General features: G+C 44.5%; 5 non-coding genes and 2 pseudogenes across 5 annotated transcripts; all 7 read right to left on the bottom strand.

Annotated features, from left to right (window-relative positions):
• Positions 1-941: 941 nt before the first annotated feature.
• LOC141178343 (U2 spliceosomal RNA) lies at positions 942-1132 on the bottom strand. The gene has a single exon (XR_012254637.1). It is a non-coding gene; the product is annotated as a U2 spliceosomal RNA (small nuclear RNA).
• Positions 1133-2247: 1115 nt separating this feature from the next.
• LOC141177924 (U2 spliceosomal RNA) lies at positions 2248-2427 on the bottom strand (annotated as a pseudogene).
• A 794-nt stretch (positions 2428-3221) lies between these two features.
• Positions 3222-3313, bottom strand: LOC141178120 (U2 spliceosomal RNA; annotated as a pseudogene).
• Positions 3314-4428: 1115 nt separating this feature from the next.
• Positions 4429-4619, bottom strand: LOC141178342 (U2 spliceosomal RNA). Its single transcript, XR_012254636.1, has one exon. It is a non-coding gene; the product is annotated as a U2 spliceosomal RNA (small nuclear RNA).
• Positions 4620-5734: 1115 nt separating this feature from the next.
• LOC141177881 (U2 spliceosomal RNA) lies at positions 5735-5930 on the bottom strand. The gene has a single exon (XR_012254408.1). It is a non-coding gene; the product is annotated as a U2 spliceosomal RNA (small nuclear RNA).
• Positions 5931-12122: 6192 nt separating this feature from the next.
• On the bottom strand, positions 12123-12313 carry LOC141177466 (U2 spliceosomal RNA). Its single transcript, XR_012254058.1, has one exon. It is a non-coding gene; the product is annotated as a U2 spliceosomal RNA (small nuclear RNA).
• Positions 12314-13428: 1115 nt separating this feature from the next.
• LOC141177787 (U2 spliceosomal RNA) lies at positions 13429-13628 on the bottom strand. Its single transcript, XR_012254338.1, has one exon. It is a non-coding gene; the product is annotated as a U2 spliceosomal RNA (small nuclear RNA).
• Positions 13629-13868: the final 240 nt, after the last annotated feature.

The following is a 13868-nucleotide window of genomic DNA, read 5'->3' as shown; positions in this document are numbered from 1 at the left end:
AACTCCACCTCTTTAAACACAGCACCTTCACCCCCTGCTGTTCCCACCCGCCTCAACACCGTTGGAAGGGAGGAGAACCAATTAAGGCGGGGGGTGGGGTGGAACGAGCAGCTGTCTACCCTTAGCAGGAGGGCTCCTGATTACATACCTCTCCTGCTGCTGCTGCTGGCTGTCCAGCAGCAGACTGAAGGTGGCTGCTGCTGTGCACAGGTATATAAAGGCTCAGAGCCTATTATGACACGCGCAGCCAGCGTTCCATTGCCACATTCCATCTACTGCAGGCAGGATACCTGGCTGGCTGAATGTCGCTGAGAAGCTCACAGAGACCGCCATAAGCAACAGTTTAACAGAATGCCACAGACTAATCAACCAAACTTTTTGGGTTGGGTTCTCTTTTATAGTCTGCAGGCATTAAATGAAAGAAGTCAGTGTTCCAGCAGAAGGAGACAACGTTTCAGAAAAGGCATTGTAGCAAACCAAAAAAGAAATTTTAAGCGCAGCAGAGTAACCAGCGCACATACCTGTTAGCTCAGGTGAGTTTAAAAGGCTGCTGTTGATAACAAGGGCATTTGCTAAATAGATGGTGTGTGTGCAACAATATACTGAAAGGTCAATTATATTGTGCAGCTTATCTCACCACCTGTAGTTATTTAGGTGAAAGCTCCAAAATGCTTGCCTAATATGTCTGTTTATCCAAAAGGAAGTAAAAAGGGAGAGCTAGAAAGATAGCATTGCATCACATTACATGGCAATGCAATGCACAATTGCTGAAGTTGAACCAAAATGAGCTTGTAATCTGGCTTCTGCAACTTTGAACATGAAAAATCCAATGAGGAGAAGAAAAGCAAAGCCAAAGAGTCCATCCCAAAATCCGACAAACAAGCAAAATGAACAAAAAACATTGAATTCAATTCTTTCTGATTTTAGAAACTGCATTAAAGAAGGGGTGCACCGGTCCTGGAGATACTGCAATACCAGGTCAATGCGTGGAGTGGACAGAGCAAGCTCTTTTTCCATCTCCCTGTTCTAAAAATCCATTTAATATATGGTCCCCAGATAGGGGACGTATCAGATATTAAACTGATAAGAACAGATACTACACTTGATCTTAGCCAAAAGGCCGAGAAGCGATAACCAGAATTGGTTTCAAACTACGGAGCCACCCAAGGATCCTGAAAAGTCCATTTGTGGAGATGAGCTCCTGGACTCCCGTTAAGAAGACATGTTGTCAACCTCTAGATCCCTTACATGCCTGCACTTTTCGGCTTGCTGCTGCTGCAATCCACGCGTTTTAGATCTGCATAACTCCACCTCTTTAAACACAGCACCTTCACCCCCTGCTGTTCCCACCCGCCTCAACACCGTTGGAAGGGAGGAGAACGAATTAAGGCGGGGGGTGGGGTGGAACGAGCAGCTGTCTACCCTTAGCAGGAGGGCTCCTGATTACATACCTCTCCTGCTGCTGCTGCTGCTGGCTGTCCAGCAGCAGACTGAAGGTGGCTGCTGCTGTGCACAGGTATATAAAGGCTCAGAGCCTATTATGACTCGCGCAGCCAGCGTTCCATTGCCACATTCCATCTACTGCAGGCAGGATACCTGGCTGGCTGAATGTCGCTGAGAAGCTCACAGAGACCGCCATAAGCAACAGTTTAACAGAATGCCACAGACTAATCAACCAAACTTTTTGGGTTGGGTTCTCTTTTATAGTCTGCAGGCATTAAATGAAAGAAGTCAGTGTTCCAGCAGAAGGAGACAACGTTTCAGAAAAGGCATTGTAGCAAACCAAAAAAGAAATTTTAAGCGCAGCAGAGTAACCAGCGCACATACCTGTTAGCTCAGGTGAGTTTAAAAGGCTGCTGTTGATAACAAGGGTATTTGCTAAATAGATGGTGTGTGTGCAACAATATACTGAAAGGTCAATTATATTGTGCAGCTTATCTCACCACCTGTAGTTATTTAGGTGAAAGCTCCAAAATGCTTGCCTAATATGTCTGTTTATCCAAAAGGAAGTAAAAAGGGAGAGCTAGAAAGATAGCATTGCATCACATTACATGGCAATGCAATGCACAGTTGCTGAAGTTGAACCAAAATGAGCTTGTAATCTGGCTTCTGCAACTTTGAACATGAAAAATCCAATGAGGAGAAGAAAAGCAAAGCCAAAGAGTCCATCCCAAAATCCGACAAACAAGCAAAATGAACAAAAAACATTGAATTCAATTCTTTCTGATTTTAGAAACTGCATTAAAGAAGGGGTGCACCGGTCCTGGAGATACTGCAATACCAGGTCAATGCGTGGAGTGGACAGAGCAAGCTCTTTTTCCATCTCCCTGTTCTAAAAATCCATTTAATATATGGTCCCCAGATAGGGGACGTATCAGATATTAAACTGATAAGAACAGATTTTTTTTTTTTCTTTGAAAGCCCGAATTCGTGTACAAAACCCGAGTGCGCTTAAAAAAGTGACAAGTGCCACAAAAAAAGTGCACTAGGATGCTGGTCTTCTTGAAACCCTCTCCAAAAGGAGAAGGGTCCCCCAAACCATTCCCCGTCCCTCCGAGCCAAAAGGCCACAGCGAGGAACAGGGACAAAAAGCCACCTCCAGCCGAAGCCAGAGGCGACCCAATCTTACCCCCAGCACCTGCCCGAGTTCTCACCCGAGCAAGGCACTGGGAGCCAAAGACTGTGCTCCGCTCCCGGAAGAGGGGAGCCAACAACGCTCTCCTCCCAAAAGAGGAGAGCCAGGGGGGTTCAGGGGGGAGCGGAACCTGATGGCCACACACTCCCCCCCTAGACCTGCCAAGAGAGGAACCCGTAAGGGAACCGCATCCCGACAAAATCCTAGTAGGACGTGACACACGTGAATAAGTGGACACACAGTGACAAAGAAATTAAATAAATAGTGAAGGTTTCACAGTATAATACTGCCCGGACCTTCGACCGGGAATTGAAAAATTCCCCATCCTAAGGCCAGAAGGCCCGGAATAAGGGTGTGTGCGAAGAAAGAAAATTTGAAGTGCTTGTGCAAATGTGCCATAAACTCAAGTGGGGTTCCCAATCCCAGTGAGTTAAGGCACCCCAGGGTCACCACTCCTGGGGCACTTCACACTTCGGGCTTTCGATCTTCCCCGGCCCAATGGCGTCGATCCTGGGGGGCCATGCTTTCCAACAGATGACTATATTAGCCAGCTGGCGTACTAACAAGCGCCTAAACCCCAGTGTGCATAATGTATCAATCTACTAGGGCGGCCAACATCCAAAACCGCCTTTTCGAAAGATACTACACTTGATCTTAGCCAAAAGGCCGAGAAGCGATAACCAGAATTGGTTTCAAACTACGGAGCCACCCAAGGATCCTGAAAAGTCCATTTGTGGAGATGAGCTCCTGGACTCCCGTTAAGAAGACATGTTGTCAACCTCTAGATCCCTTACATGCCTGCACTTTTCGGCTTGCTGCTGCTGCAATCCACGCGTTTTAGATCTGCATAACTCCACCTCTTTAAACACAGCACCTTCACCCCCTGCTGTTCCCACCCGCCTCAACACCGTTGGAAGGGAGGAGAACCAATTAAGGCGGGGGGTGGGGTGGAACGAGCAGCTGTCTACCCTTAGCAGGAGGGCTCCTGATTACATACCTCTCCTGCTGCTGCTGCTGCTGGCTGTCCAGCAGCAGACTGAAGGTGGCTGCTGCTGTGCACAGGTATATAAAGGCTCAGAGCCTATTATGACACGCGCAGCCAGCGTTCCATTGCCACATTCCATCTACTGCAGGCAGGATACCTGGCTGGCTGAATGTCGCTGAGAAGCTCACAGAGACCGCCATAAGCAACAGTTTAACAGAATGCCACAGACTAATCAACCAAACTTTTTGGGTTGGGTTCTCTTTTATAGTCTGCAGGCATTAAATGAAAGAAGTCAGTGTTCCAGCAGAGGGAGACAACGTTTCAGAAAAGGCATTGTAGCAAACCAAAAAAGAAATTTTAAGCGCAGCAGAGTAACCAGCGCACATACCTGTTAGCTCAGGTGAGTTTAAAAGGCTGCTGTTGATAACAAGGGCATTTGCTAAATAGATGGTGTGTGTGCAACAATATACTGAAAGGTCAATTATATTGTGCAGCTTATCTCACCACCTGTAGTTATTTAGGTGAAAGCTCCAAAATGCTTGCCTAATATGTCTGTTTATCCAAAAGGAAGTAAAAAGGGAGAGCTAGAAAGATAGCATTGCATCACATTACATGGCAATGCAATGCACAGTTGCTGAAGTTGAACCAAAATGTGCTTGGATTCTGGCTTCTGCAACTTTGAACATGAAAAATCCAATGAGGAGAAGAAAAGCAAAGCCAAAGAGTCCATCCCAAAATCCGACAAACAAGCAAAATGAACAAAAAACAATGAATTCAATTCTTTCTGATTTTAGAAACTGCATTAAAGAAGGGGTGCACCGGTCCTGGAGATACTGCAATACCAGGTCAATGCGTGGAGTGGACAGAGCAAGCTCTTTTTCCATCTCCCTGTTCTAAAAATCCATTTAATATATGGTCCCCAGATAGGGGACGTATCAGATATTAAACTGATAAGAACAGATACTACACTTGATCTTAGCCAAAAGGCCGAGAAGCGATAACCAGAATTGGTTTCAAACTACGGAGCCACCCAAGGATCCTGAAAAGTCCATTTGTGGAGATGAGCTCCTGGACTCCCGTTAAGAAGACATGTTGTCAACCTCTAGATCCCTTACATGCCTGCACTTTTCGGCTTGCTGCTGCTGCAATCCACGCGTTTTAGATCTGCATAACTCCACCTCTTTAAACACAGCACCTTCACCCCCTGCTGTTCCCACCCGCCTCAACACCGTTGGAAGGGAGGAGAACCAATTAAGGCGGGGGGTGGGGTGGAACGAGCAGCTGTCTACCCTTAGCAGGAGGGCTCCTGATTACATACCTCTCCTGCTGCTGCTGCTGCTGGCTGTCCAGCAGCAGACTGAAGGTGGCTGCTGCTGTGCACAGGTATATAAAGGCTCAGAGCCTATTATGACACGCGCAGCCAGCGTTCCATTGCCACATTCCATCTACTGCAGGCAGGATACCTGGCTGGCTGAATGTCGCTGAGAAGCTCACAGAGACCGCCATAAGCAACAGTTTAACAGAATGCCACAGACTAATCAACCAAACTTTTTGGGTTGGGTTCTCTTTTATAGTCTGCAGGCATTAAATGAAAGAAGTCAGTGTTCCAGCAGAAGGAGACAACGTTTCAGAAAAGGCATTGTAGCAAACCAAAAAAGAAATTTTAAGCGCAGCAGAGTAACCAGCGCACATACCTGTTAGCTCAGGTGAGTTTAAAAGGCTGCTGTTGATAACAAGGGCATTTGCTAAATAGATGGTGTGTGTGCAACAATATACTGAAAGGTCAATTATATTGTGCAGCTTATCTCACCACCTGTAGTTATTTAGGTGAAAGCTCCAAAATGCTTGCCTAATATGTCTGTTTATCCAAAAGGAAGTAAAAAGGGAGAGCTAGAAAGATAGCATTGCATCACATTACATGGCAATGCAATGCACAGTTGCTGAAGTTGAACCAAAATGAGCTTGTAATCTGGCTTCTGCAACTTTGAACATGAAAAATCCAATGAGGAGAAGAAAAGCAAAGCCAAAGAGTCCATCCCAAAATCCGACAAACAAGCAAAATGAACAAAAAACATTGAATTCAATTCTTTCTGATTTTAGAAACTGCATTAAAGAAGGGGTGCACCGGTCCTGGAGATACTGCAATACCAGGTCAATGCGTGGAGTGGACAGAGCAAGCTCTTTTTCCATCTCCCTGTTCTAAAAATCCATTTAATATATGGTCCCCAGATAGGGGACGTATCAGATATTAAACTGATAAGAACAGATTTTTTTTTTTTTTTTTTTTTTTTCTTTTTAACCAAATCAGATAGGCCGGAGCATAAGCTCAATCAAATCGACTTACAAAAGCCTTTCATTGACACTTAGCCTTTCATCACACTTGGTATATAATCAAAAATAAAACCAAACCTTATCATCAGGTACATTATACACTACTAATTAAACTTTACCAAAAACCTCCACTTTTTAAACTTCCAGATCCCTTCAGCATCTATAATACTTCCACGTTCCTGATCCCAGAGGTATATTACATACATACGTGACAGAATCAATCTCAAACATTCATTAACTGACATTTTCTTCCTTTTAAAAACTAACAAATTCCTCGCATCCCACAAACTTTCAATTACACACACCACCAACAACCATAAAATCCTATCCTTAATTCTACTACATGCACCCATCCCAAACATAGCAAGTTTCCAATTAACATACTTTACACCCACCAATTCCTTGCAAAGTCCCCCTATACCCTTCCATACATCATATGCAAAATCGCAATCCCATACCATATGTCTAACATGCTCTCTCAAACCACATCCATCCCTCGGGCATACCTCAGATTTAACTAAATCCCTCTTCTTTTGCACATCTCTAACAGGCAAAATGTCATGCAATATCATCCAAGCGATATCTCTCTGTCTGTTAGTCACACCATCTATACTTAATTTTCTCCACATCTCGGTTACTTCCTCCCCTCTCAACCCATTGATATTACATACCACCTCACGCTCACGCACCATCCTAATGACTTTCTTCTTTTGCCTAAAATCACTCATGTTAACGGACAACAAATCATACTTCCTTACAAATTTCTCAACACAACCATACCATACAGGACACTTAAAAGCAACAGGCACTCTAGCATCCCTTTTGACCCACTTTAAGCCATAAAGCATCCATCCAGCCGAATACTTCATCATATAAGCACACTTATTACTTTTCCCTAGAACCACCACCACCATTTTCACGTAACTAATCCCTAAAAAGAAATCAATATTTGGAAAATCCAAACCACCATTTACACATAACTTATAGACATATTCCCGTTTCAATTTCTCCATGCGACTTCCCCAAAGAAAATTAAAGATGAATTTCTCAGTTTTCCTAATTTTCTTAAAAGCAGCAGGATATACATTCGCAACAAACAACAAAATAGGCAAAATAACCGCCTTAATAATCAGAACTTTCCCAGTCAGAGTTAATTCTCTCATTCGCCAAAAAATCAACTTGCGCACCACTCTCACCCCACAATCTTCCCAACTCTCATTTCCTTTCAAATCATCATTAAACTTAATCCCAAGCACCTTTATTGCACCATCCTCACACCTCACACCATCCATCCGTACATTCCTCTCACCAAAACATTTAAAGGAACTCTTAGTCCAATTGACCTTAAAAGCTGAGACACTACAAAACAAACTTAATATCAGCCTTGCCCTACTCATCGCAGCCATATTCCCACTCACAATCACTACATCATCCATGTAACCTAGAATTCTCACATCCTTTCCATTACTCCCAGGAATCATCACACCTCTCATAACCTTATCCTTCCTAACCATACACATCAACACTTCAATCACACTAATAAACAAAAAAGGGGACATAGGGCACCCCTGACGCACTCCTGATTTAATTCTCACTTTCTCACTCAACCACCCATTCACCAAAAATTCACTTGAAACATTACAATACAAACTCCTAACACAGTTTACAAAATTCCTGGAATAACCCATCTTAGACAAAACCTTAAACATAAAGCTATGTGACACACGGTCAAAAGCTTTTTCAAAATCAACCGAAAACAACAAACATTTCTGCTTACGACTCATACAATCCCCAATCACATCACGCAACAACACCAAATTTTCAGTCATACTTCTCCCAGGCACTGCACACACTTGGTCTTCATCCACCACACCGCCAATCACTTCCCGCATCCGGCTAGCCAACAATTTACTAAACACCTTATAGTCTGCATTCAAAAGGGTGATTGGCCTCCAATTCCCCAAATCCTTTTTATCACCTTTCTTATGAACCAAAACCACCACCCCATCTCTCATAGATTCACTCAACATATTCTCTGTGAACATATACTGGCACACCTCCAATAAGTCATTTCCCATCGTGTCCCATTCCTTAACATATAACTCCACGGGCAGTCCATCCTTCCCAGGTGTTTTATTCTTACTCGCAGACATCACCACTTTTTTAACTTCATCCAACACAATTACATCATCCAATATTTCACGTTCATCCTCACCCAAACAACCTTCTAAACACCCCAAAGCATCAGTCAACATCCTATCATCAACCCATTTTTCCCCATACAACTCCTTATAAAACAACACCACCTCCTGCATCACATCCTTCCCACTCACACACACCCCATCACCATTCACCACCTCATCCATATCTACTTTCTTCCCAAAAACTTTTTTGAAAAAAAACCTTGTGCATTTCTCATTTTTCTCCAAATGTTCAATCTTAGAACGGTAAATAATTTCTTTCCCTTTACCCTCAATATATTTCTTAATCTCTTCTTTCACTTGACACATCAAAACATCCACATCCACTCCAATCATCCTTAACATCCTCAGCCACTCCAGTCTAGAGCTTAAATCATTACATTTTGCTCTATTCATTGCTGCTTTCCTCCTGCCCCTTTTTCTAAAGAAAAAAACAATCTCACTCTTCATCCAGTCCCACCACTCAAGCACATTCCTGAAATCACTTTTTTTATCCCTCCACCTAACATACATTCGCCTAAAATCACGCATGATCCTATTATCTTCCAGCAAACGCACATTAAGTTTCCACACGCCACCACCATATACAAAGGAAATCTTACCTTCTAGACGTGCCCTCAAACACACATGGTCAGAGAAGGGAACATCTTCCTGCTGGAAATTCCTACAAATAACATTTTGTGAAGAAAAGAAGATACGGTCTATTCTAGACTCTATGCCTCCCCTGTCGGCCTTATAGGTCGCAGGAGGTGGATTACCTAAAAAAACTTCCGCAGCATCCTGTAAGGAAAAATCCGCCACAAGACTCTTGAGTCTTTTACCTGTAACATCCATCTTATCCCCCTCCGTCACACAATTGAAATCTCCAACAAAAATTATTGGCATTTTGCCAGATAAAAAAAAACATAATTTCTCAAAAATTTCCAGCCTCTCCCCTTTATCTATTGGTGCATACATATTTACCACCCTAACCCTCCACCCCCTACAATTTAACTCACATATTACACACCTCCCCGCCTCCACCACCATGTAACTTTCTATCTTAACACTATAACCCTTCACCAAAACACCTACCCCACAATTTTTATTACATACAGAACCAGACCACACACTTTGACCTAAAGGCCATGCATTTTCACTTAAGGGATCGGAGATCCCACACTCCTGGACACAGTATACGTCCGCATCCAAGTTGCTCAAGTAGTCCAAAATTGCCACTCTTCTCGACTCAGATTTAATCAGCCGAACATTTAGCGACAAGATGCTGAGAGCAACTTGGGCACCCATCTATTAATTTGATGTGGCAGGTCACGACAACATGCCCACCTGTACATCATCCTAACCCTTCTGGGGGTAGGACGCTGGACGTGCAGATATCGTAGTTTGTGCCTTCCCCCAAAAAAGATACATCTTGGGGATCGGATGCAGTAGGGTACACCCGGGCTGGACTCACACTGCAGTCACTTAAAGGGGAAAAGGATGGCTCAGTTTTCTTCTTTTTCTTCACTGAAGCGCCTCCATCTTCATCTGAACTATAATCCCGCCGCTGGGGGTCAAAGTCCCCCTGACCTCCCTCCTCCTCAAGGTCAGAAACGACATCGCTCCAGGCCACATGCGGTGTTCTGGTCAGATCAGACTCCTCTTCCCCCTGCAATGTAACCATCATGTCTGGAATTTCAGCCTCCAGATCCTCCACCGGGGCCACTTCCATGCCTATACGATCATCAGTTATCGTCTCAGACTCACTGACATCTGAAGCCACAGACGCGGCCCTCTGCACCGGTGGCTCAGGTGCCAGCTCCATATTTCCTCTTACATTCACACGAACCAGTTCTGGAAAAGCAACCCGAGCCTCCTCCTCATCCAGGAAAGCCAGAGTAGATATCGGAGCAGTCGGAGTTGGAGCAGTCGGAGTTGTAGCTGTGGGTGCAGGAGATTCATTTCTTCTCCTTCCCCTTCCCGCTGCCCCCGCATATGAACCAGGATGGAATATACAGTCTCTGAAGGCATGCCCCTTCTCTCCGCAGAGGTTACAGACTATTTCATTTTTGCAATTATTGGAAGAATGACCCACCTCATTGCACTTCCTGCAAATAATCTGTCTGATGTCGCATGCTTCCTGAGTATGGCCATACCTCCTACAATGACGACAAAACCTGGGCGCATTGGGGAAGAACAGGTAACCCTGCTCACTCCCAATGGAAAAATTTGATGGAGGATAATGTATACCCCCTGGTTCATCAGGACTTTCCCGGAACTTGACCATGAAACGATATTTACCGGTCCATAGTTCCTCCTCATTCATGACTTTTACTGCCACCTTGGTAATATAGCAGTGCCTATTTAGAAAGGCATAAATCAAAGCCAAGTCCACATGTGGGTTGTACATGAAAACAGTCAGAGGTACCTCTTTGGAGCAATACAAGATGACAAAAGTCAGCCCATCCAAATATTGATTGTCCAGATTCTTTTTCAAACAATCATAGAAATTGTTGCAAACAGCCATAGAAGTAAATACAAGATTATACTTGCTTTTGAATTGCTGGAGGCACAAGATTTCTTCCTTCTTCACTTCAAGGAGTCCAAACAAAATCTCCTTCACCACGAAGCTGAGGGTAAAGATTCCGTCTTTGCCTTCTTCCACATCAATCTGGATTCCAAACTTCACTCGAGCCTCACCGGGCCCAGCGTATCGAATGCGTCCCATTATCGCTAGTCGTGTCTACTGGCCAACTCCTTATAGCAGCAAGTGGCTTAAGCCATAAAATGGCGATGCCACAGGGCCAAGAGTTAACGCACAGACAGCCAAATGACTAGACCCATTACACATCTGAGCCAAAAGGCCGAGAAGCGATAACCAGAATTGGTTTCAAACTACGGAGCCACCCAAGGATCCTGAAAAGTCCATTTGTGGAGATGAGCTCCTGGACTCCCGTTAAGAAGACATGTTGTCAACCTCTAGATCCCTTACATGCCTGCACTTTTCGGCTTGCTGCTGCTGCAATCCACGCGTTTTAGATCTGCATAACTCCACCTCTTTAAACACAGCACCTTCACCCCCTGCTGTTCCCACCCGCTTCAACACCGTTGGAAGGGAGGAGAACCAATTAAGGCGGGGGGTGGGGTGGAACGAGCAGCTGTCTACCCTTAGCAGGAGGGCTCCTGATTACATACCTCTCCTGCTGCTGCTGCTGCTGGCTGTCCAGCAGCAGACTGAAGGTGGCTGCTGCTGTGCACAGGTATATAAAGGCTCAGAGCCTATTATGACACGCGCAGCCAGCGTTCCATTGCCACATTCCATCTACTGCAGGCAGGATACCTGGCTGGCTGAATGTCGCTGAGAAGCTCACAGAGACCGCCATAAGCAACAGTTTAACAGAATGCCACAGACTAATCAACCAAACTTTTTGGGTTGGGTTCTCTTTTATAGTCTGCAGGCATTAAATGAAAGAAGTCAGTGTTCCAGCAGAAGGAGACAACGTTTCAGAAAAGGCATTGTAGCAAACCAAAAAAGAAATTTTAAGCGCAGCAGAGTAACCAGCGCACATACCTGTTAGCTCAGGTGAGTTTAAAAGGCTGCTGTTGATAACAAGGGCATTTGCTAAATAGATGGTGTGTGTGCAACAATATACTGAAAGGTCAATTATATTGTGCAGCTTATCTCACCACCTGTAGTTATTTAGGTGAAAGCTCCAAAATGCTTGCCTAATATGTCTGTTTATCAAAAAGGAAGTAAAAAGGGAGAGCTAGAAAGATAGCATTGCATCACATTACATGGCAATGCAATGCACAGTTGCTGAAGTTGAAAAAAAATGAGCTTGTAATCTGGCTTCTGCAACTTTGAACATGAAAAATCCAATGAGGAGAAGAAAAGCAAAGCCAAAGAGTCCATCCCAAAATCCGACAAACAAGCAAAATGAACAAAAAACATTGAATTCAATTCTTTCTGATTTTAGAAACTGCATTAAAGAAGGGGTGCACCGGTCCTGGAGATACTGCAATACCAGGTCAATGCGTGGAGTGGACAGAGCAAGCTCTTTTTCCATCTCCCTGTTCTAAAAATCCATTTAATATATGGTCCCCAGATAGGGGATGTATCAGATATTAAACTGATAAGAACAGATACTACACTTGATCTTAGCCAAAAGGCCGAGAAGCGATAACCAGAATTGGTTTCAAACTACGGAGCCACCCAAGGATCCTGAAAAGTCCATTTGTGGAGATGAGCTCCTGGACTCCCGTTAAGAAGACATGTTGTCAACCTCTAGATCCCTTACATGCCTGCACTTTTCGGCTTGCTGCTGCTGCAATCCACGCGTTTTAGATCTGCATAACTCCACCTCTTTAAACACAGCACCTTCACCCCCTGCTGTTCCCACCCGCCTCAACACCGTTGGAAGGGAGGAGAACGAATTAAGGCGGGGGGTGGGGTGGAACGAGCAGCTGTCTACCCTTAGCAGGAGGGCTCCTGATTACATACCTCTCCTGCTGCTGCTGCTGCTGGCTGTCCAGCAGCAGACTGAAGGTGGCTGCTGCTGTGCACAGGTATATAAAGGCTCAGAGCCTATTATGACACGCGCAGCCAGCGTTCCATTGCGACATTCCATCTACTGCAGGCAGGATACCTGGCTGGCTGAATGTCGCTGAGAAGCTCACAGAGACCGCAATAAGCAACAGTTTAACAGAATGCCACAGACTAATCAACCAAACTTTTTGGGTTGGGTTCTCTTTTATAGTCTGCAGGCATTAAATGAAAGAAGTCAGTGTTCCAGCAGAAGGAGACAACGTTTCAGAAAAGGCATTGTAGCAAACCAAAAAAGAAATTTTAAGCGCAGCAGAGTAACCAGCGCACATACCTGTTAGCTCAGGTGAGTTTAAAAGGCTGCTGTTGATAACAAGGGCATTTGCTAAATAGATGGTGTGTGTGCAACAATATACTGAAAGGTCAATTATATTGTGCAGCTTATCTCACCACCTGTAGTTATTTAGGTGAAAGCTCCAAAATGCTTGCCTAATATGTCTGTTTATCCAAAAGGAAGTAAAAAGGGAGAGCTAGAAAGATAGCATTGCATCACATTACATGGCAATGCAATGCACAGTTGCTGAAGTTGAACCAAAATGAGCTTGTAATCTGGCTTCTGCAACTTTGAACATGAAAAATCCAATGAGGAGAAGAAAAGCAAAGCCAAAGAGTCCATCCCAAAATCCGACAAACAAGCAAAATGAACAAAAAACATTGAATTCAATTCTTTCTGATTTTAGAAACTGCATTAAAGAAGGGGTGCACCGGTCCTGGAGATACTGCAATACCAGGTCAATGCGTGGAGTGGACAGAGCAAGCTCTTTTTCCATCTCCCTGTTCTAAAAATCCATTTAATATATGGACCCCAGATAGGGGACGTATCAGATATTAAACTGATAAGAACAGATTTTTTGATTTTTTGATTGAAGCTGCATCCAAGGCACTGAAAAATGTGACCGAAGTCACACCAAAACAGCGCACAAGGCGAGGATTCATGTGGACCCTTCCCGGAGGAGAGGGTCCCCAATAAACCATCCCCATCCCTCCGAGCCAGAAGGCCACAGCGAGGGTCAGGGATCTCCGATGCTCTCCCTAGCCGAAGCCGGAGAAGAGCCGTTTTCGTGCTCCCAGCTTCCATCTAGGCTGCCACCCTAGTGGAGCTGGAGTCTGTGTTGGTTTCTCAGCCCAAAGCTG

The sequence above is a fragment of the Phyllobates terribilis genome, unplaced genomic scaffold (genome assembly GCF_046119375.1).
Source record: "Phyllobates terribilis strain yellow unplaced genomic scaffold, ASM4611937v1 Scaffold_27__1_contigs__length_16484149, whole genome shotgun sequence".
In the NCBI taxonomy this organism is placed as follows: Eukaryota; Metazoa; Chordata; class Amphibia; order Anura; family Dendrobatidae; genus Phyllobates; species Phyllobates terribilis.
The sequence above is the reverse complement of the archived record's forward strand: the minus strand, read 5'-3'. Positions and strand labels throughout refer to the sequence as shown.